The sequence below is a fragment of the Pseudophryne corroboree genome, chromosome 5 (genome assembly GCF_028390025.1).
Source record: "Pseudophryne corroboree isolate aPseCor3 chromosome 5, aPseCor3.hap2, whole genome shotgun sequence".
NCBI classification, from domain to species: domain Eukaryota; kingdom Metazoa; phylum Chordata; class Amphibia; order Anura; family Myobatrachidae; genus Pseudophryne; species Pseudophryne corroboree.
Genome location: NC_086448.1, coordinates 620,874,460 through 620,897,594, shown reverse-complemented (window position 1 = coordinate 620,897,594; position 23,135 = coordinate 620,874,460). Strand labels below are relative to the sequence as shown.

Genomic DNA, 23,135 nt, shown 5'->3' with positions numbered 1-23,135 from the left:
TTTATTGAAAATAAATAAAGATAGCAGAGGAATGAGTAATATCCAGGGGATAGTTTTCCATAAGCGTCTTCACGTCAGAGTAGGACTGTGGGAAGGATTCCATTTTCCTGTCACAGAACTCACACACTGAGCAATCACTTCTGGTGCAATAGACCCATTGCTGTAATGAAGCTCTTTATCATCACTTCCAGAAAGGGACTGAGAAAGAGAAATGAAGCTTCTGTGAACCAATGGCACACAGTTGTATACAGAAAGGGCCTGATTGCGTTTGGGGCCAGATAACACTATGGGGATCACTATTTGACAGCTACTTAAATGCTGGGAGAGCAATAAAGGTAACTCTGGGCTGAGTTTAGTTGTACTTGGACGTTATTATCTGATCTGGAAACCTTACTGTTTCCCAGTATTTCCTTTACCTGAAAGTGCTTAGGTATATTATATGAACTTCCTCCGTAGGTCGCCAAAGAGGAGCTACAGGAGTAGCACATCCTTAATATTAGCTGGAAGCCATATTTACACAGAAAATCTCCATGCCAATTTCTAGAGTTTCATTCAGAAAAATATTTCATGTTCAGGAAACGTGTGTGTGTGTGTGTGTGTGTGTGTGTGTGTGTGTCTGTGACACCCCCCACCTCACCTCCCCCCATTTACCATCCACCTTAGCCCCTTGGCACTATGCTGACACGAAACCCATCACTGATGCAAAAGTATTGTTTTCCATGATAACCTAGATGGCATCACTACAAGAATCATAATGGATTTCATTGGCTGAGTTCAGTAAAATGAAACTGTGCAATTGCTTTAGATTGTATTTGTAATTGCCCTACGCATTACTATGGTCATGTAACATTTATGTATTTAAAAAGGGTAATTTACAAATAAAATAAACAAGATATATAGCTACTAGAGTATATATCCTTTATGCATTATATGGGATATATGATGCATATGGTATATATGCATAAGTATTTGCACAACTGCAACTATTTTTACATGGGAGTTCATGAATTTATGCCAGGGTGGTGGCATTACTTGGGATAGGCAATAACTTTTGCAAAGAACTAAGGATGAAATAGAATTGAGGTTACCTAAAATATAAAAAAGGGTAGACTGGATGGGCCAAGTAGTTCTTATCTGCCATCAAATTCTATGTTTCTGTCTCTAGTATGCAACATTCTGCATCTACTGAAGGGAACTGTGTGAATCAGGGATACCACTTGCTGAGTTTGGGCTAGGTGCATGTGGTCTTGGTTTTATAACAACAACCTGCAGAACATGATTATATAAATGTGTTTGAAGACTAGAGAGCGCACCTTTAGAAGGCATTAGCAGGTGCTGCAGAGCTACCTTCCCCTGCAAAAGGACTTGCATTTTACCTGCCTTGTATATGAAAACAAAACGTCTGACAGTATTTTCATTTAGACCCATTTTACACCTTCCAAATGCACAGAAGGCCAGCACAAGTAAAAAGGCCGTGCCCTTACGCTCATGCTAATTAGTGTATTACATAAATAGGACAAACCATTCAGTTAGAGATAATGAAATAAGTCATCGCATAGTAATATGGCGATACAGTATTATCACAAACTTCGAAGTAACATTTTCATTAAATTATGTGTATTTCCAGCAAACCACTATTCTTCAAAAGTATCCTGAAGACTAGGAGCAGTTCTTGAAAACCAGGATGTAAGCATACACATATAAATGAGCTTGGTGCGCAGATATTCATATTTATGTGCCTGTGTCGCCTTGTCTTGCATTTTCAGAAATGACCTTTGCTGAGGTGGAGAGAATTACACCACTGATGAGGCTACAAAATGTATGTAAAGGGGTGAATTAAGGTAAATTCTGCATTGAAGCAGCCCCACAGAGACTTATGGGGGCTGCATTTGTGAACGGAAATGGGGGATTGCAGCAGATATCTCCGCTCTCTGCTGTGGTTCCCCATAGATATATTCAGGCCAGAGGTGTAACTGTGGGAGGCAACAGAGTCAGCTTCCGCCAAGCTTCTGCTCTGAAGGGGGGGGGTGGGGGAAGGGGCACCTCTCCTCCCATTCCGTGTGTTCAGCGACACCATTCAATTAAGTTAATTGACAGCTGCTGCTATCTCTTCCATGGCCAACTCCCCCACTATTCCTTGCACTTTACAAGTCACACCCTCTTTAGTATAGATACACATTTTACAAGTGTCATACCCTCATGCTTAGAAAGCATGAGAATTCTAACTATATGAAGTTTCTTCTCTGACAATTACAAGTAACTTCATATAGTTAGAATTTTCATGTTTCTAGTTCCAGTGTAATAGGTTGTGGGTTCTAATCCTATCTATGACACTTGCAAAATAAATTGTCAGAGAAATAATCAGCATTGTGACTGACTGAGCAGATCTATGTAGTGTGTGCCTGCACGCTGCATAGATCTGCCTAGCTGCAATGGTTTTGAACCAACAATTCTAAATATGCAGGAGCAAATAGCTCCATCTGTAAGGTTATAGAACACAAAAATAAAAATATTTTTTTCTGATGAAGCCGCTGAACCCGGAGGGAGGCGGAGAAACACGTAAAAGGACTCACGTTACTTTTATCCATACCACCGCTAGTGGATACGCTCACCGCCAATTTCAGCTCCAAGCCATTTCACATCTACAGATGGACTTGATCCTTCAGAGATGACTGCCCTCTAAGGTTATAAGCACCAGCAGCCGGGAGGAGTCCTGTGTACATATCTAGCTGGAGAGTGGGGTGAGAATAATTACCTTGTCTGGCCAGACGATTCAAATAAGTCTATTTTGTCATGCTCAATATAGACGGTTATTGACTGCTAAACGGACTGTTCTATATTCTGTGGTTTTCAAGAAACATCTAATTACGGCTATCAGGGACACCAACCAGCCGCAGGAATCAGTGTGTTTCATGTCACGTTGGTATAGTGACATAACATTATTAAGCACTGAATGGATTGCCAGTGCTAAAATGGATTGATCAATCTAGTGTGTCTGTGAAGTTATTCATGAGAAGTGTGACTGTTACTGTTAGGGTCTCCTGCCCTGTGCTGCCACGTCGTCATGGCAACCGGGAGACAAGTGCTAGCGGAGTGACCTGAGCGCAGCTGATACTCCGGTTCGGGTCTTTTGCTGTGCAGTGGTTATAGGCTCTGTGCATGGCAGGGGATCCGGTGCTGGTTTTTGTGCTCACAGTCTGTGAGGTCTGAGTGGGGCGTGGACAGCACCTGCTTTATAAGGCCTCTTCTCAGGGTAAGCAGATGCTGCTGAATCTTTGTTGGTTAGTCAGTTTCTGAAAGTTAGCCAGTACTGTGTAGCTTTGTATTTGTTTGTTGCTTACTGCAAATAGGCCTGGGGATTTGGTATTACACTCTGCCAATCCAGACCTAGCAGTAAGACTGGAGTCAGTCATTTAGCTTGCTGGGGTTCTGTTACTACTCTGTGAACTTAGCAAGTTTGCGGCTGTATTCTAAGACTTGCCTGTCTAATCCTGTCTCACTGTGCTAGGTGTCAGGGGTCAGTTTAGTGGCAGTAAGCTGAACCTGTGCACTGCAAGTGAGAATTAGGATTGTGGAGACTCTTCTTGTGTCTATCATTCCATCTCTGACCAAGGAGTTTACTGCCACACCCGTTGGTAACCCTTTAGGGTTTTGCTGTTGCCCTTAGCAACAGCATTTCGGGTTCTCTACGTATTAAAACACAACATCTTGCTTTTCCCATCTGAGCAGTTCTAATACAAGGGAGATACCCAGTTCCTTAGCCTCTGGGCTTCTCTGTTCACTTTGTGTGTATTTTGTTAACCTATCACCTTCTGTGTACGTTATGTCATATTCCCCAGTCTGTCTGTAAGTCCATTTGTTTTGCATAACAGTTCAAACACCAGTACATTCCTGCAGGCACTGGAGTGCATAACAGTCCTGACACCAGTACTTTCCTGCAGGCACTGGTGTGCATAACAGTTACTTATTAGTTACAAAAGAAAGTTGTTTAGAGTGCCATATTGTTACATTCTTTTAGCGATTTAGTGATATTAATTCCTGACTGAGCCTCTATACATTCTTGTGTTTATTCAGACAGATATTTTAGGTGGGAGTGATTCCTTGTGGATGTATTAATTAAGTTTTAGTGTGTCTATTCACATAAGATATTTTATTAGAAGAACAGGCTGTGTCATATATGTTTTTTAAATTTTAGTATACCAGTCATTTAAATTCACCGGCCGGTGGTTTTGGATTCTTGAATGTAATTTTAGAATGAAATAGTAATATCAGTAAATAATAAAAAATAAAAAAATCTTTGCCCAACTTATGTGCGCTGCAATATTTTTTGCTTTTTCCATCTGTAAGGTGTCTGCCTTCAATGTAACAGGTCATGGGTTCTCATCCTGGGTAAGACTGCTAAGAAATGTGTGATTTAAAATAAATGACAATCTGAAATATATATATATATATATAAAATTCGAATCACTCCATAAATACATATATGTTGTGTGTGTGTGTGTGTATATATATATATATATATATATATATATAGGGGAAGGGGCACCAATATTTATCTTGCCTCCGGGCAACTGGGACGAACTTCGCCACTGAATCAGGGGCTATATAATCTCTGCATGTAAACAGCCAAAATTGGTGTTTTCTGGGAATATCGTACAAATATGATTTTTTATAAAGAATTTTTTTATTGAAGCATCACATGTACAACTTCAGATAGTATTCCGGTATACAAGCATTTTGAACAGTAGGGCCACAAGGCCATAGATACAAAGGTAGTATCAACTATAGTTGTACCAATGAATAGCTGTAGGAAACATGTATAAACAATCAATGATCAGTAAAATTACACGTAAAATGGCATGTTCCCGCAATGACAAATTACAATACATTAGAATGAAATGATTAAATTAAAACATAAAAAAACACAAATATGATTTGATAAGCAGGCCCCTCTATGTATGTTTTTATTCCGTGCGTAATGCGTATTACATATTGTGGGTAATTCAGAGTTGATCGCAGCATCAAATTTGTTAGCAGTTGGGTAAAACCATGTGCACTGCAGGGGGGGGGGCAGATATAACATGTGCAGAGAGAGTTAGATTTGGGTGGGTTATTTTGTTTCTGTGCAGGGTATATACTGACTGCTTTATTTTTACACTGCAGTGCAAATGGTTTTGCCCAACTGCTAACAAATTTGATGCTGCGATCAACTCGGAATTAGCCCCATGATGCAGTATTTTTTTATATTGCTGCAGTTATCCTTTTTGAATTTTCATCATTTGCCTTGTTGGACCTGTACATTTTATGTACTGGTTCCCACTGTACTGCAGAATTTTGTGATATCAATTATATTGATTTTTCTTTTAAAGAAGCCAAATACATTAGCCTTGTTTCTGCTGTTTAGTCCTGTTGAAAAAGTTAGTAGTCACTAGCAGGGCCGGTGCAAGGTTTCTCGGCACCCTAGGCAAAACTTCTGCCTACTGCCCCTTCCCCCTACCCACCCTTCAGATGAAAGGCATGCTGCGGCTCTCCCCCACCCCCAGTTTGTTGCATGGCTGCTCTCTTCTCCCTATCTCCCCAGTCTGTGTGGGTGCCTGCTACTCTCACCCCCCCCACTCTGTTAAAAGTCTGCTGTCCTATCCCCCCCCACCATCTGTATGCATGCTGCTGCTCATCCCCCCCAAACTGTGTGCATGCCTACTGCTCATCTCCTCTCCCCCCCCCCCCCCCCCCCCCCCCCTCAGTGGACTGAAATGCAGAGAGTACACTGTGCAGCCACTACCTGCAGGCTGTGATGCAGAGTTGGGACTGAGTAGTCTGTGAAAGAGCCTGGAATGAAGAGCAGTGCTGCATGTCACCCCCAGCCAGGACTCCAGGAGCTGTCACAGTTACTGCCTGTGCCTTGTGGAGGTGGAGACTGCAATACAGGAGCTTAGCAGTCACGGCTACTGTAAGATACGAGTCCTGGGAGGATTGCAGCGGCTGTGAAAGATAGGACCACGCTACCTTTTTCAGGCAGCTGTAGCAGGCCGCCCCCTCAGGTCCCGGCGCCCCTAGGCAGCTGCCTACAGCTGCCTAGTGGAAGCTCCGGCCCTGGTCACTAGACATAAGAAACTTTAATTTATTTCTTACATGGAATATTAAGTTGACAGAATGTTGCCACTGGATCAAAACTGTAATATTTTTGAACATATATAATGGATTATACTTATAAAACATCTTAGCAAACATCTTGTTATTTAAACACTAATAAAATAATTTTGTATTGAATTAAGAAAAACAGATTTATTGGCATAATACCTTATATCTCTGGTTATTTTGCAAATCAAACCAAGTTTTACTTATCTCTTGTTTCCAAAGACTAGAAAACTAAAACGCAGCACAATCAGTGCAACACACTAACATAGTAAGAAAAATATTTAAAATTAATATAATACATTGCAATAGTAAGTTGTATTTAATAAACAGTAATATGTACTACTTAGTTTAGCCCTAGGTTATCTGTCTATGGAGAATATTAAGTAATTGCATCCATATCTGACAATGTTCTATTGCCGGTTTGATTATCTAACTTCTAAAGTATGCTTGGCAGTCTCTGGAGAAGGTGAACGACCTGTGACCTGCAGGAAGAAGATAGTTCACTCAATTCAGTTAGTCTTAAACTTTTCATCTTTACAGTTAAGTATAAGAGACTATGGGGTATATTAACTAAAATTCGTATTTTTCAGAATGAGATTAAAGTTTAAACACGAATGACATCGAATGTGTGAATTTGCAACTTTTTTAATTTATTACGCCTCATTTACTATGCTGTCGTGTTTTGATTATTTCCATTTTTCGATGTCGATGTCATTCGTGTTTTTCCAAGGTAGAATGCGGCCGATTTTGTGGATTTGCGGCCGTGTTCTCTGTTTTTTTTCCGACTGCGTAATTTTTCGGTTACGGCAGTGTTTTTCCGTTCCTGGACGCATTTTTTTTCTAAGTTTCGTTTTTGTCACTCGTCCGTGATTGGTTTGATTCATGATGGAGGAGTGTCTGTGCTCATTACTATAAAACCGCCCCAAACCGTCCGCACCTCGTGGGTTTAGCTACTGGAGAGGTGAGAGGAAGGTGTGTTTGGAGTTGGTGAGTTGATAGGAGTTTTTGGCGGTTTTGAGGAGATTCTTTGAGATTGTTGAGTGCTGTACTGTGTGTGTAAGTAGTCTTGTCATACTTGTTGTGTAGTTATTTAAAAGTCTGTCTAGTTTTTTGTCTTTGTTTTTTTTTTAACGTCTATTGTCATTGTTTGTGAGTGAGTGTGTGTGTGTGTGTGTGTGTTTGTGTGTGTGTGTGTGTGTGTGTGTGTGTGTGTTTGGTGTGTGGTGTGTAGTGGTAGTGGAGGAGTGTGTTTACTGTGTTTTTTTTTCTCAGTGTTATTTGTTGTTTGTCCTGAATATGTCCCAGTCAGAGGTGAGTGTGGTGGAGGAGGTGAGTGAGAGGGAGGAGGTGAGTGAGAGGGAGGAGGTGAGTGAGGTGGAGGAGGTGAGTGTGGTGGAGGAGGTGAGTGAGAGGGAGGAGGTGAGTGAGGTGGAGGGGGAGGTTGCTGCTGCGGCCTCGAGTGATAGTGACAGTGATGGTGCTGTGGCTCGCAGCCACGCACCACTACAAAGACGGGCCGCAATGTCAAATTCAGCTACGCAGAGAATATGGCATTGGTGCGGGAGCTGATGAGGCATCATCGACAGCTGTTTGGCCATGATGCTGCAAAGGTTTCTTCACGCAGGAAGAGTGTTCTGTGGGGGAAGGTCATTGCGGCAGTTAATAGTGAGGGTGTGGTGAGGAGGACCGAGGACACGTGTCGTAAGCGATTCTACGACATCAAGCGCCGTGTCAAGGCTAAGATGTCTAAGGAGGCTAAATCAGCACGCCAAACAGGTGGTGGCCACCCCTTCCGAGCGTCATATCGGGATTGGGAGGAGCCTGTGCATACTCTTATTCCGCCAGAAGTGGTTGGTGCGACTCATGTCCGGGATTCGGATCGCCCAAGGCAGGATGGTGAGTTTAAAATTTTTGTTTATTTATAATTAAAACATCTGTGCTTTGTCCTTAGTTGGTGATGTAGTTTTAATCACAAATAGTTATGTTTTTATCCTTTGTATTGTCAATTTAGCAGGTGGCCTTGGGCTTTTTCTGTTTTTTTTTATAAAAAAAAGTAAATTGTTGTTGGTGTCTTTAAATGAAGTGTGAGTCATGTGTTTTGCATAATTTTTTTTTAATGGACTTATGGTTATTGTGTGTTGTTCTGAGTTGTCCTTTGTGTGGTTGATGTGATTTTTCATGCATATTTTAATTTGATGCTTACAATTTTGCGCATATATTTGGGGGTACTGTTTGGTTGTTAGCAGCAAACAAATGTGAAATACAGAGCAATATTCTGGTTGTGTTAAGCTACCATGGTTGGGTTTTAAGTAGTATAATATTGTGAATTCTGCACCGTTGTGTATGGATTGGTTGGTGTCATTGTTTCATAATTTAAGTATACACACCCAATGAAGTCAGGCAGAAAAGCATAAGCATAGTTTTGTTTACTTCTCATTAGGTTCCTCATATGTTTACATCACAATAAGGATTTTGCATAAACATATAAACATAATAGAATTTTCATAAGGACAATCTTCATATTTCTACAGTACGAAAGAGACACAGCACAGCCAGGCCACAACCCACACTGCCAAGAGATGCAGATGCTGGCGATGCAGGTAAGAATTTAGTGTATACACATATTCAGAAAACACATAGAAAAGCAGAATGTTAATGTTTATCTTATCACATAGGTAATTCTTCATCAAACACCCCTCCACTAAGACGACCATCACAGGGCTCGTATAGTCTCCATAAGATGGGTACCAAGAGACGCCGGCTTGAGGCTGAATCTCCAGCAGCATCCTCACCACCACAACGGCGCATCTCTACAGTGTCGTCCCTGCCACCACAAGCCATTTTGGCCAGTCCACAAAGCGAGGAACCACAATCCCCTCAGCTGTCTGGTGAGTAAACATAACAATTAATTGTAAAAATATAAAAAAACAGTGGGGTAGATGTATTAACCTGGAGAAGGCATAAGGAAGCGATAAACCAGTGATATGTGCAAGGTGATAAAGGCACCAGCCAAACAGATCCTAACTGTTAATAAGCATATTGGAGCTGTTTGGCTGGTGCCTTTATCACCTTGCACATATCGCTGGTTTATCACTTCCTTATGCCTTCTCCAGGTTAATACATCTGCCCCACTGTTTGTGCACAGCCAAAAAAAATGTGTTACAAATAAACAGTCATCCTTGTAATAATAATCACCAACAGCAAGCACTTGGGGGTAATGTTAGTTATTTTTTTAAATTTTCAGATGTGATGTTGGCCATAGCAACCAATTTTTTTTTGTTTTTTTTTTGTTAGAAACAGCTACATAGATGTTACGTCTAATCCAATTGTTTTGCATGCCCAACATCACCAGTTCTAAACATAGGCCACCTTAAGACATTTTCAACCATATTATTAAATTTCATTTATTTGCACTATATTTATTAAAGTTTTGGCCAGACCACTGACTGCCTTGAACAATGTATGAGTGTATTGCTCAACACATTTATTGTATTGTGTGTGTTTTACAAAAGGAAGCTTCATACACAATATGTAAATGTAGTAATTTGTATTTGTTAGAGTTCTTCGTGTTAGCACATTAATTATGGCTCAGAGTCCAACAATTCCCTGAAACATTTTTCAACTGAATTGGGAAACATTAGAAGCCACATATTTCTACAAAAAGGTGAGCTAAATTGCTAAGTTTAGGCCACAATCTATTTAACATTTCCAACATGAATATTAAGAAGTAATGCATGTTGACATAAAGCTATAAAAAGACCAATGCAAAATATTGACTAAATAGTGGCTGTCTTCAACCCCATACAGAACCATCCATCATGCCCGAGGATGCCCAGCAGGAAACTGACTTGCAGGATTCGTACACACTACACCTGCAAGCGATAGATCCAAACCAGCCAACCACGCCGCAGGACATAACCCAACCACCCCAAACATCCCACAGCCCCCAATTTAGCCCAACACCACCCCAGCCACAAATGGCCCCAGAGTTTTGGTCCAGTTGGGCCACACAACAGGCGTAACACTATGCCTGTCTGAACACCCACACCCAATACCTTGCCAGTCTGCCCCATCATCTTCCTAGACTCAGTCGGAACTCAGGCAGACTGATAGTTCAAGTTGGCAGAGTTGCAAATTCTATGGAGCAGATGAGGGCAGACAACAGCCAAATGCAAGCAGATTTACAATGAATCATGGATGACCAACAGCGGCAGCAACAAGCCCTCATACAAATTATCCAACACAACCAACTAATAAACAAAAACCTCTCCCGAATCATTGCCAACAACACTGCCGCAAATACACAACTCACTGCAAGCCTAAACAACCTGAGCCAAAGCCTAAATGTGTTGGGATCCCACCAACTAAGCTCAAGCTCAGGAACAACCACACCAAGCCAGACCCCAGTTACCTCCCCAGTTAGACGATCCAGCAGAACCAGGACCAATGAACCATCCCAATCCTCTGCACCCAGCAAACAAAAAACAAAGAAATGATGAAGGCTGCAGCAACAACTACAATATGTTACTTTAAAAATAATATTTTTCTAATTGATTCACTAAAAATGCCTGTGTTTAAGGTAATAAATTAATCACACGCAATATGTGTATTGTTTCATTTGCTAATGAGTGACAGTGTAAGTTATACATTTTATTGCCTAACTGTAAACAACATGAGAAATAACAAACAATAACGCAACACAAACAGAATTCAGACCTATAAAACATTTTATAATAGTGGTTAGGCAAGGTTATTTATGACTAAATAATACTTACCGTTAAAATAACGCAGAATCACTTCTTGCCTTACCTGCCTCCCTACATCTTTACTCACATTGTCGCCAGATGTTTCTAACTCACCTACTTGCTGACTGTTTTCTTCATCAACAACATGTGGCAGATGTTGCCACAAACACATGTTATGAAGAAAACAGCAGCAGAACACAATCCTAGTCACCTTTGAGGGACTATACAACAAAAGCCCTGCAGACTTATCCAGACACCGAAACCTAGATTTCAGCACCCTAAAACATCTTTCTATCACATTCCGCGTGGACTTATGTGCATTATTATAATTGTGTTCAGCAGGAGAATCAGGTTGGGACAATGGAGTAAGGAGCCAAGAGTAGCAGCCATAACCACCATCACCTGAAAGACAGATATAGGCAACATTAGGACATGTGGTTTATGGGAAATAACATAAAAAAATGAGGAGGTTGAAGTTAACACACATACACACAACACACTTGGAACATACCCAGCAGCCAGCCATCAGGCATTTGTCCGGCCTCAAACTTATCAAAGAGGGATGACTGACTGAGGATGAAGGAGTCATGGCAGCCGCCAGGGTAACCTGCAACAACACTCACAATTTTTAGATTTGCATCACAAACCACCTGGACATTAGTGGATTGGCCCAGATGTCTATTGGTATAAATATATTGCCTGCCCCTAGGTGGTCTCAGCTCAACGTGTGTGCAATCTATGGCACCCAGCACATTGGGCATGCCAGCAAGCTCATAGAAAGCTACCCTAACTGCATGCCACTGCGACCCCTGGGTAGGGAAGCAGATAGAGGCATCTATGTGGGGATCCAAGAGATCCAAAACCTGAGTGGACATTACAAAATATAAGGTGAGTGTCATGACCTGTAATCAATACAATACTGTGTTATATTACATAACAGAAGCACCACTTAGATATAGACATGTATGTATGTTTTAACTCACCTGAATTAAATATTTTGAAAAGGTGGGCTGTGAGATACCAATTACATCGCCAGTCACAGCCTGGAAGCTGCCAGTAGCCATAAAGTGCAACACAGCCAGGAGTTTGTGCAGGCCTGAGACAGAGCGAGAGCGTGCTGTTTCAGGGTCTAGGTCCAGTTTGACAAGGTCATACAGACGGAAAATGTTGTTTCTATTTAGCCGGAACATCTGTATAACCAGGTCATCGGCCAATGCGTTCAAGTTTAAACGCCCCCTAAAAAAACGAGGCCTGCGCAGCCTCCGCGGCACCTGTACAACCTGCTGACCATGTTCAGTTTCCTGGCCCTGGTTTATTGTAGCCTCATGGAGCAGTCTCAGGTATCCCCCAGCAAACAAGAAATCAGTACTACACACGGCAGCAGCCATTTCAGAGTGAGAGTTGTTAAAAATGTGCTAGGGTCCCTTTTAAAGGCCAAAAAATTCAGGTGTGATTAATGTATAATTGGAAACACATGTAAACACGCTTCTCAAAAGCAGGTCTACTTTTTTTTAGCCTTTTTTTACGATTTGTATTTTTTCACGGCCGCAAATGCATTTTCACGGTAGAGATTTCAAATACGAATGCATAGTAAATGCATAGTAAATGACCGAGTAAATGCATTTTCACGGTAGAGATTTCAAATACGAATGCATAGTAAATGACCGAGTTCTATACCTAAACAGCCGCGTTTGACCGATGGTGTATTCATTCGTATTTTTCCTACACAGCCGTAAAAAAAATACGAATGCCCTCATCACTGCCGAGATTTGAGTTTAGTAAATTCCCGAGATGACACTTTGAACAAAAAACACCAAATCGGTCAAAATCGGTAGCTTAGTAAATATACCCCTTTTAGAGTAATGGATTACCAATCACACATGTATGTTATTATGCTATAGCGAAATGTACAGAACAGTGCTGAGAAAATTAACACCATTACCAAAATTATTGCAAATTAGTAGTAACTGGTGATTTGGCCCACGCGGCCATTAAATAATGTTGTTTCATTATATATGAGTCACATAAAATTAACTGCAGTAATTAGATGATTTGTTAAATTGTTCTGATTACATCAGCTGTTTTTCGACAGGGACAGAATGTTCCAGCATTAGTGATAGATGTTTCCTTCACACAATAAAAAAGAGAGATTCTGTGGAGTGTAGTTAAAAAAGTTTGTCCTGATTGCGGAAGTGAGTTTGTGACGAAGGTGAATGATGGGAGAATACTGGGAAATGAAGACAGGATGGTCATGCCTCTCAGGTGGGCATGGGGAGTTTGGGACGGACAGCTGGGTATTTTGCAGGAAATTATTGAGCCACTGTGAAATCCCAAAAGAATTTAGCAATGGTTATAAACAGCTAAACATTTTATTTTTAACCATATTGTCCGTATTTACTGCATTTACTGTTAACAAGATTTTTTTTTATTGCCGCTGTTACCTATCTGTTGTCTGTCAGCCACAAGTATATATTTTCCTTGAGGCTTGACTGACCTAACAATAGCTAAGTAAGCAAGTATGACTTCATATATTGGCTTCACAACCCTCATTGTTTATGAAATCCAGATTGTTAGCTCTCTACATGATTTGTCTCATGCCTTCACCTTATCTATGAACCCTGCAAGTTTATGTTTTCTTTGTTATACCGACTGTCCTGTCCTGGCACCCCACAAAATAAATGAGGGTGATAATATGTACAGATTTTCCACAACAATAGTAATTTCTCATATGTTCTTATAGGACAAACTCTATGTCATGAACATACAAATCAAGATGTTGCAAAGAAGCACAAATACTACTATAAAATATATTGTTAATAGATAATAGTAAAAACATAAACAAACATGAATGTCTACTTGCCCGGCGTCCAGTGTTTGAACCACTAGCACAGGGGTTTTCAACGTCAACCCTTAAGTTTCCCCAACAGGTTATGTATTGAGAATTTCTGTCTGTGGCAGCAGCTGGAATAATTACAGATCTAGCAAAATAGATTCATTTACCTGTGCATGATTAAACGAATCCACAAAAACGTGACTTGTTGGTGGTACTTGAAGACTGGAGTTGAGAACCACTGCACTAGCATGTGTATGCCATGTCTATATGAATCTGAATGTGAGCCAAACATGTCAGAGGGCCAGATTCAGAGATGGATACAGTTCACTGTATAAAAATATGTAAAAACAGCAGGAGACGCCTTGCTTAGATAAATGCCTCCTATATGCTTGTTTGATCCACTTCTGCTACCAAAGATGCAGCATTGGATCAGTTGCGTGAACATCGGCCATCTGAGTGACCCTGAGGTTATGCAGGATGGTTGGGCTGTTCATGCTGCCTGAGCCGGGAAATCTGCATCTGAAGGCTGTGGCTCAAGCAACAGTGGTGTATCTATAATGTGTGCAATGTGTGCGGTGCACGTGATCCTCCGAGGTCCAGGGGGGCCCACATTGCACATCCTGTAGCCATTTCTCCCACACCGGTGGCAGCATCTCTCCACAAATCTCTGGGTAAAGTATGCAGCACCCATTTTCCTTGAGTTTTGTGCATGCGCAGTAAGGAAATCTTTTGGAAAATGTCTGCCGCACCATTTCCCAGGAGATTTGCGCAATCGAGTCTGTGCCCCGCTAGTGGTTAGACTGTGCTGCCGGGCACTGGCTACAGAGAAGGGGGCCCGGAAGGAGGAGGTTGCACATGGGCCTTCTCCTCTGTTAATACACCCCTGTCAAGAGGCACTGCGTGGGCCATGTGGGATCCCCTCTGAACATGTGCATCGGATTTGTGTACATCTCAATCAGGTCCAGGAAACATAACTGATGATTGTTAAGCAGCTGTATGTAACAAAATATTTGCAGAAATACATTATATACTTGAAATTCTTTTTAACATCACAAAATCATGCTGTGCCCTATAAGACTACCCAGCCCTGAGCTCAAGTGAAACAGTAAATGTTTTCTAAATTTTAGTAGCACATATGTAATATTAATTAGTGGATACATTAATTACAGTCTGAATCACTCTAAAAGATCCATGTGTGGGAATGATGCGATATGTTGTCATACTGCACCCGTGAAAAGACCTGGAAAACATGCACTGTTACAGTAGTTGCATATCCCTGAGGACCATAGTTAAGAAATCCTTCTGTACGACATGCAATATCATCCATGTGAATGTTTCTCTGCTTTTTCCATTGAACAACATGTATTTTAAGCAATTTTGTTGGGTTGCTTGGTACTCACTCCTCTTCTCCTTTTCCTTCCTTCATTTATACCAGCATCTTCTCACTGCTTACACCAGCACCAAAATTTGGGTCTGGCCATCCCGATGCTGATTTGGGTCTTATATGTTTATAACCTTATGCTTGTTCTGCTATGTTTGGTACTGTAAGTCACATTGTTGTTTTTTTGTGTGTGTTCATACTGTTACCATTTATGTGCTTTGTAAGGCGCTGCAGGCCCCTTTTGGCACCATATAAATAAAGAATGCTAAAGAAAAATCTGAAAGAAGAAGAAAAAAAGGGAGAAATAAGAAGGAGGAAGAGAAAGAGAAGAAGGAGAAGAAGGAGAAGAGGAAGAAGGAGAAGAAGAAGAAGAAGGAGGAGAAGAAGAAGAAGAAGAAGAAGAAGGAGAAGAAGAAGAACTTTGCACCTGGACAAACCATATTGCAATTCAAGGCGTGCAAATACATTGGGGGGGGGGGTGTATGTAGGGTAATACTGGCTGCTTTTGCATGTTGCCCACATATGATGGACAGCTTTATTCTTACACTGAGATTTAGAGTTCAGCAAGGACATGCCCCTCTGAAATCTAACTCTCTCTGTACATTTGAAATCTGCCCCACCTGCAGTGCAACATAGTTTGCCAAGGTGCAATTTTTCCATGCTTTAATTCAGCCTGTGTATGTATAATCAGTAACATTCATTAATACACTAGCTGATGTGCCCAGTGTCAACCGGGCAAAGGTTTACTCGGGAGAACATTTAGGAGTCAATACCCCTTAGTATCCCTACTTAGTGGGTGGCTGCACATTACTGACAGTTTCTAGACCACCCAGCAGGTGCACAGGCAGAGTTGATCAACCATCACATTTTCAAAGAGCTCACTGGTGATGCAGTGTAATACCACTTTTACACTCGCACTCCCGGGTCACTCCCGGGATGCTTCCCGGGATGCGTCCCGGGATGCCTTCCCGGGACTGACCCCTTTCACACTGCACTAAGACCTGGGATCGACCCGGGACAGCCCCATTTACACTGATCCCGGGATATCCCTGCAAATGCACATGTATGTCATTAGAAATGGCCTTTTCTGGCTCACATTGATGAGGTCACACTAGTCAACAAAGGGAGGGGTGGTGCCTGCTCACACCATTGCTGCAGTCATGGCCGACAGAGTACCAGTGTGTATGCCTGAGCTCATTATTCTTTCTGCTTTGCAGATGTTTCATACAGCCACTGACAGCATGATGCAGCTTATCACACTGTGCAGTATACTGCACATATATTTTATGAGGAGGAGGAGGGCGCAATTTATGCTGGATAGGGCTGCTAGTCGCCACCAATATTTGCGCAGGAGGAGAGCCTTCATATCATCCAGGACGAGTATCATACTGAGCGTGAGTATGGGCCCTAACCGCTCATTTTGGTCCAGAGATCGCCGGCACGGAGAAGCCTTTATGAGGACCGTGGAAGCTTACCAGGATGAGGAGTGGATGGCTAACTTCCGTGTGTCTCGTGCAACCTTTAACTACATCCTGGAATTACTTACCCCAGCACTTGACATGCAGACCACCAGGCTTAGGAGACCCATCGAGGCACGCAGGAGATTAGCTATTGCATTGTGGTGGTATGCTACCCCAGGAGAGTACCGCTCAGTCTCATGCTTGTTCGGTGTTGCAATCTCCACCTGCTGTGTCATAGTCCACCAGGTGACTAAAGCAATTGTATCTACCTTATACAAGCGCTTCATATCTCTACCACAAGGACAGCGCTTACAGGATACCATCATTGGATTTGTGAAGCGAGGCTATCCGCAGTGTGGAGGAGCGATTGATGGGACACTCATCCCCATTATTGCCCCACGTGACAACCATGCTGACTATTTTAATAGGAAGGGCTGGCACTCCATCATATTACAGGCTGTTGTGGACCACAAATATTGGTAAGTGTTTATTTTTGGGGTGGTGGGATGAGTTGCATGTGTGAGTTTTACATTCTAATTGTTTTCAATTTTACTGTTCTTTAGTTTCCTAGATGTGTTTATTGGCTGGCCAGGCCGATCTCATGACTCCCGAGTTCTTGCCAATTCTGACCTGTACAACATCGTAGAGGAGAAGCAGGGAGGCTGGCTGTACCCCAAAGAGTGTGCAAAGATTGTGAATGGGGTGGAGATCCCTGTCCACATCATCGGGGATGCTGCATACCCTTTACGCCCCTGGATTATGAAAGGCTACACCCAACAGGTCCAGTTAACCCCAGAGCAACAAACCTATACTCACACCCTGAGTTCAGCAAGGATGGTGGTTGAGAACGCCTTTGGCAGGTTAAAAGGAAGATGGCGTTGTTTGATGAAGCGCAATGATGTGGACCTTATGAATATGCCTAATGTAGTAGCTGCGTGCTGTATACTGCACAACATCTGTGAACTGCAAAATGAGCTATTCCTTCCTGAGTGGACTGTGCAGGACCCTGAGGTTATAAACCCACATGTGGAAGGTGCTTTGTTTGGGACTGCCTCAAACTCCGCTGCAGAACAAATACGCCACACTATTACGTCCAACCTTGCAGCACTGGTACAATAGTGTTTAAGAATCAGCACAACATGTTTGGTGAATGAAAATGTTTTTATTTTGTATTCCACCTTTGATCTTTGGGTTCATTATTTATGTTTTTCCAAAAAAAACACATTGCCAGCAACTGTGTATATATGCATAAACAATGTAGAAAACACTGTAAACATGGTCTACTTTACGCACAAATGGGAATGTTATGCCTAGATTTGCAAACAAGTTTTTATTGGCATAAAAAAAAAAAAAACACTGGTAGGTTTGTAGATACAACACCATAAACCACAGTGTCCCTGCAGTATATTATCACTGTGTAAAAAATAAATAAAAAGTGCTTTAATGTAGACACTATACAAAACAGAACATAGAAAAAAATGAAAGAAGGCACAAACAGTTGTGCATAAACAATGACCACACTGTGGTTATTTAACAACAAATAACAACCAAAAAAAGCAATTCACTGTGTTTCACGGCAAATTGCGCAATACAGTAAACTCTGGGCTTGGCGCACTAGATGGTGCAGTATTTGGGGCATAGTATGGACCAGGATTAAATGATGAAAAACCCTGCTCAGGGGGGTATTGTGAGTTGTGGTGTTGGTTTGGTGCTCTTGAGGTATTGGTCATACGCTCATAGAACGCCATGTTCATTTGGTGCAATTCCCTGTGGCGGTCATACTGCTCTCTACTCATGCGTTCCTGCATTGTCATGACTTGGGAAAGGAATGCATCATGCATTTGGCGTTCTGCCTCTAGAAACCTGTCGAGCCTTGCATCCTCCTGTGCGGACATTGTAGCGTCCATCTCTCGGAGTTGGTCGACAAGGACATTTGACATGGCTTTAGCCACTTGCTCCGCTCTGTTCAATTTCTTCCTTCTAGGCGGTACGGTGTAAACTGTGAAGAGAAGAAATACAAAATGAGCGTATATAAAAATAGCAGCGTTAGCAAACATGTGTTTGTGGCATTAATCCACCTATACACTAGCTACTCTGCAACATTGAACTTTTTTAAAAAATGCAAAGCCCCCCTGCGTGGGGGCAGAAAATGCAAAGTGTGCCACCGTGCCAGCAGCGTGTTGAGCGCAGTGATCCTGCAAGGGGCTCATTAGCGCTCGCCACGCTGCCGCCACACTGGCCACTCATACTACGCACATAACCGGATGATTAACAATTGTGGATTTGTGCTATGAGTGTTAATTTCTAAACATGTACTTACTGTTTTTCTGTAAAGTTGGGGTGACGGCACTTTGTACAGTCCCACTGTCACTGGTCTGAGCATCCACGATGTCTTCAATGGTTGCAGTTATGCTGTCGTCGTTTCTGGATGTGTTTATGGACGGCTGGGATGATGTGTCGCTGTCCTCAGGTGTGTCGTCAATTAACAACGGTGATGATGGACAGACGTCACTGCTTGTCTGTGTCTCTTCTGGAGTGCCTTCTGTAGCAGTGTACTGTGAACTGGAAGACAGACTCACCGGACTGCATATAGCTGTGTTTCCAAAGATATTGGCGCACATGTCATAGTACTGCCAGTCGATACGGCCAACACCGCTCTTTTTCCTGTTGTTGTCATGCACCTTAAGGAAATGCTTTTTAAGAGTTTTCATTTTGTTTAACACTTGCTGCTGTGTGCGGATGATTCCCCTGGCTTGCAGCATCTTGGAGATGTTTTTATAAATGACTGCATCTTTGACTGTGCCTGTGATCTGCCTCATAATTTCCTCCTCTCCCCTAATGCTCAGCAACTCTCTCACCTCCTGGTCTGTCCAGGTCGCCATGCTGCCTTCCTCACACGCATCAAGGACGCTCCCCAGGGCTCTGAATGATGACATCATCTTTCCTGAGCCCATGAAAGCTCCAATCGGAGGCCTTTTAACAGTCCCGGGTAGTGAATCCCGGGACGGGCCCTTTCACACTACCCAGCTTCCCGGGACGGTCCCGGGTTCAACCCTGCTTTTGACCTGGGATGAAATCCCGGGATGCTCGTCCCGGGAAATTGTCCCTGTACCCATTTACACTGAGAAGAATCCCGGGATGATGCGCGTTCACGTGCAATATCCCGGGATTTTTCTGCGAGTGTAAAAGGGGTATAATTGGCTGGCGGACGTTTTGCCACATAACTCCAAAACAAAACAACCAATGAGAATACCATTCTGCATATTGATAGAGCAAGACCTTTAATTTGGCTCATGCAACAGCATCATAGAAATAAGTCATTCATAAAAATCACCCTTACGCTATTAATATACAGATATGTGTAATAATATATTACACAAATATATTGAACTTTTAGTATTATAAAACTTAATATAGTTGAATTAAAATGTTCAAGACGTTTAAGGAAATAATGTTGTCTACTCTCTGAAAATAGTGACATACTGTATGCAGAAACATTTCCATGTGTAAGCCACTGGCATTAGATTCATTTCACTTTTTCTTTTGCTTTAGAACTCTAGCATAGGATCTGCCGATACTGATAGTGATAACACCTTGTATTTGGTCAAATGCATATACAGTATGTGACGAGATTGTTATAAAGGCTTGAATCGCATACGGGATTGAGGACCTATAAGAACCTATAAAATGTTAGGTTGAGAATGGTTTCAGCAGTGTACAATAATGTTTGTGTGAGCCTCTAGTCTGCCACATACATGGGAACCTGGGTGGAGTTATTAGAGTTCATTGGTAAGCATTACTACTATTGCGGGGTTCTGTCCCCAAAACAAGAGCATTGCGTTAAGGTCATCTTTACACCATGATACAAATCCTTTCCAACTAGCTGGCTATTTCCTATGTTCAGCAATTTGTGGTGTTAAGTAAGTGCAGAGAAAATTGGGTTAACACCTTCTTGATATGGCTCATCTCAAAGACAGCTTGGAGTCCCAGACAAGCAGGGACGCATGGTGAGGTAAATAGCTCAGGAGGCACTGGTTAGTACCAGAGCCATATATGAGCCCAAGACTTTATGCGGGCTTAATACACAGGTGCAGCAGTATACACTGCTTGAAATTTGGTGAGTTATAATCAGAGATGTGCAGGGGCAAATGCAGGATTTACTGGGTGGGGGGGGGTTCTATAAATAAATATATTATTTATACAGTATATATATACACACACACACACACACACACACACACACACACACAATAATAGATATACAGTATAAAGAGGTCAAGCAGTAACTTGGAGTCTTGTAAATCTATATGTGCAGGGGCAAATGCAGGATTTACTGGGCGGGGGGAGGGTTTCTTTAAATAAATATATTATTTATACAGTATATATATATATATATATATATATATATATATAACAAATCCAGCATAGAATGCACTCAGAGACTGTCTCAGAGGTAAAATGTTCAATGTATTGGAAAACACATAGGCAAACGTTTTCAAGGCCAAAGCCCCGTCCTCAGGCCAATACAAAAATCTACAGCAAGTAACAGAACATACTCATCCACCTAAATACTCATCACCAAGTCCATCTCGCGCTCACCGCCATCCTCCGGAGGCACGTCCTGCGGAAGTCTACCCAGCCGCACTTCCAGACACGGAGCCGCCGTCACCATAGAGACACAATGTGTGCGTTCCACCAGGCTGGCTTCCTTCCTCACCCGGGTTCAGCTGGGGGTCACCAGCAAGCACCAGATCCTGAAGGCTGCGGGAACCCGAGAGGGACAAAAAAAACATACTGTAAATAAACAATACAGGAAATAAACATAAAAACAAACATAAGTGTGAAACAATGACGAATAAAGATAAAGAAAGAAATGCAGAAAAATGGAAAAAAAACTCATATTTCTGACTAAATAGAACTACACCTTATATAAGAATATTCCAATTGATTTTATCATTAAGACCTCTAGGTTTAGTGGTCCCTAACCTGATAATCCACTCAGATTCTTTAATGAGAAGTTTTTTTAGCCCGATCTCCCCTACAAAGTGATTCAGGTACATGATCGATTATATAGTATTTCAGGGATTCTAAGGGGTGTCCAGCTTCCTTGAAATGCCGTGATACCGGCTGGTCAATATCCTTCCCCTTAAGTGTCATGTTAATGGCCGACCTGTGGGCATTCATCCGTTCCTTAAATTTTCAAATTGTTTGACCAATATAATATAGCCCACACGGGTACACCACCACATAGACAACATAAGGGTTATTACATGTTAAGACAAATCTGATGTCATATAACTTATCCAAATGGGGATGTTTAAATTGTTTACAAGCAACCATATAGTTACAGGTAATACAATTGTTACACCTGTAACAACCGTGGGGTTTAACATAGATATTGGTAGGTTTGGGCTTACCCAACCCAGAGATATCAGCATGTACCAATCTATCCCGGAGATTGCTTCCACATTTATAAGCAGCCATAGGTCTAGTTTTGTCAAAAATCGGAAGGTCTTTGTACTGACAATAGGCCAAAGAGCCGTAGTGGCTCTACGGATAATGGGACTGGCCGTCGTAAAATCACTCACCCAAGGAATTATATTTTCAGTTTTACGTTTGACAGGGTTGAGTAACATGGATCTGTCCATTCCCAAAACTTTAAGTTTTTGTTCCTGCAAAGTGACTGGATTGTAACCACGACTTGTAAATTTAACTACTCGTTGGTCTAATGCTTCAGGAAGAAGTAAAGGGTCACTTGTGATGCGAGCAACTCGCATCATTTGGGACAAAGGCAGACCTTTTTTAAGGGCTGGAGGGTGATGACTTGAAGCTCTAAGTAATGTATTCCTATCCATAGTTTTCTCAAACACTTTAGTCTCAATCCTACCCTCACTGACTGTCAGGTTAACATCCAAAAAATTAGCACCACTGGGGCTACAGCTGAAAGTAAATTTGATACGAGAATCTAGACCATTGATATCAGACATCAATTGAAGAAAGCTCTCCTCACCCCCTGTCCACAAAATAAATATATCATCTATATAACGAGTAAAAAACAAAATCTGTTGGTAAGTTGCAGGATCACTAAAAAACATATATGTCTCCTGAAGAAACATGTAAATGTTTGCATAAGAGGGTGCCACAGGAGACCCCATGGCACATCCTCTTAATTGAAGAAAAAAAGAACTGTCAAACAAAAAATAGTTCCGTCTCAAGGTGAGTTCTAATAGGGTCAGAAAGAGATCATGGTCAATGATAGATGATGGAAGATTCATTTCCAAAAAGCTTTTCATAGCAGCCATACCACCCTCATGGGGAATGGACGTATATAGACTACATACGTCCAGGCAGCATAACAAAGTTCCTGGTGGTAAAGGTCCTAGATCCAAAAGTTTGTTCAAAAACGATGTAGTGTCTTTGAGAAAAGTTCTTTGTTTACATAACAGAGGCTGTAATATACTGTCCAGAAATTGGGAGACAGGCTGAAGGAGGGAATCACGGGCAGAAATGATGGGTCTGCCCGGCGGATCCAACGGATCCTTGTGGATCTTGGGTAACGTATATAGAACCGGTACCAC

The 23,135-nt window shown here is 41.9% G+C and overlaps 1 long non-coding RNA gene across 1 annotated transcript in view; it reads left to right on the top strand.

Moving 5' to 3' along the window:
- The window catches only part of LOC134929268 (uncharacterized), a 45,610-nt gene extending 34,908 nt beyond the window's left edge, over positions 1–10,702 (top strand). Inside the window, exons 2-4 of the long non-coding RNA XR_010178431.1 lie at positions 8,670–8,738; positions 8,814–9,026; positions 9,946–10,702. This is a non-coding gene — a long non-coding RNA (uncharacterized LOC134929268). The remainder of the gene's footprint in view (positions 1–8,669; positions 8,739–8,813; positions 9,027–9,945) is intronic.
- The last annotated feature ends 12,433 nt before the right edge of the window (positions 10,703–23,135 follow it).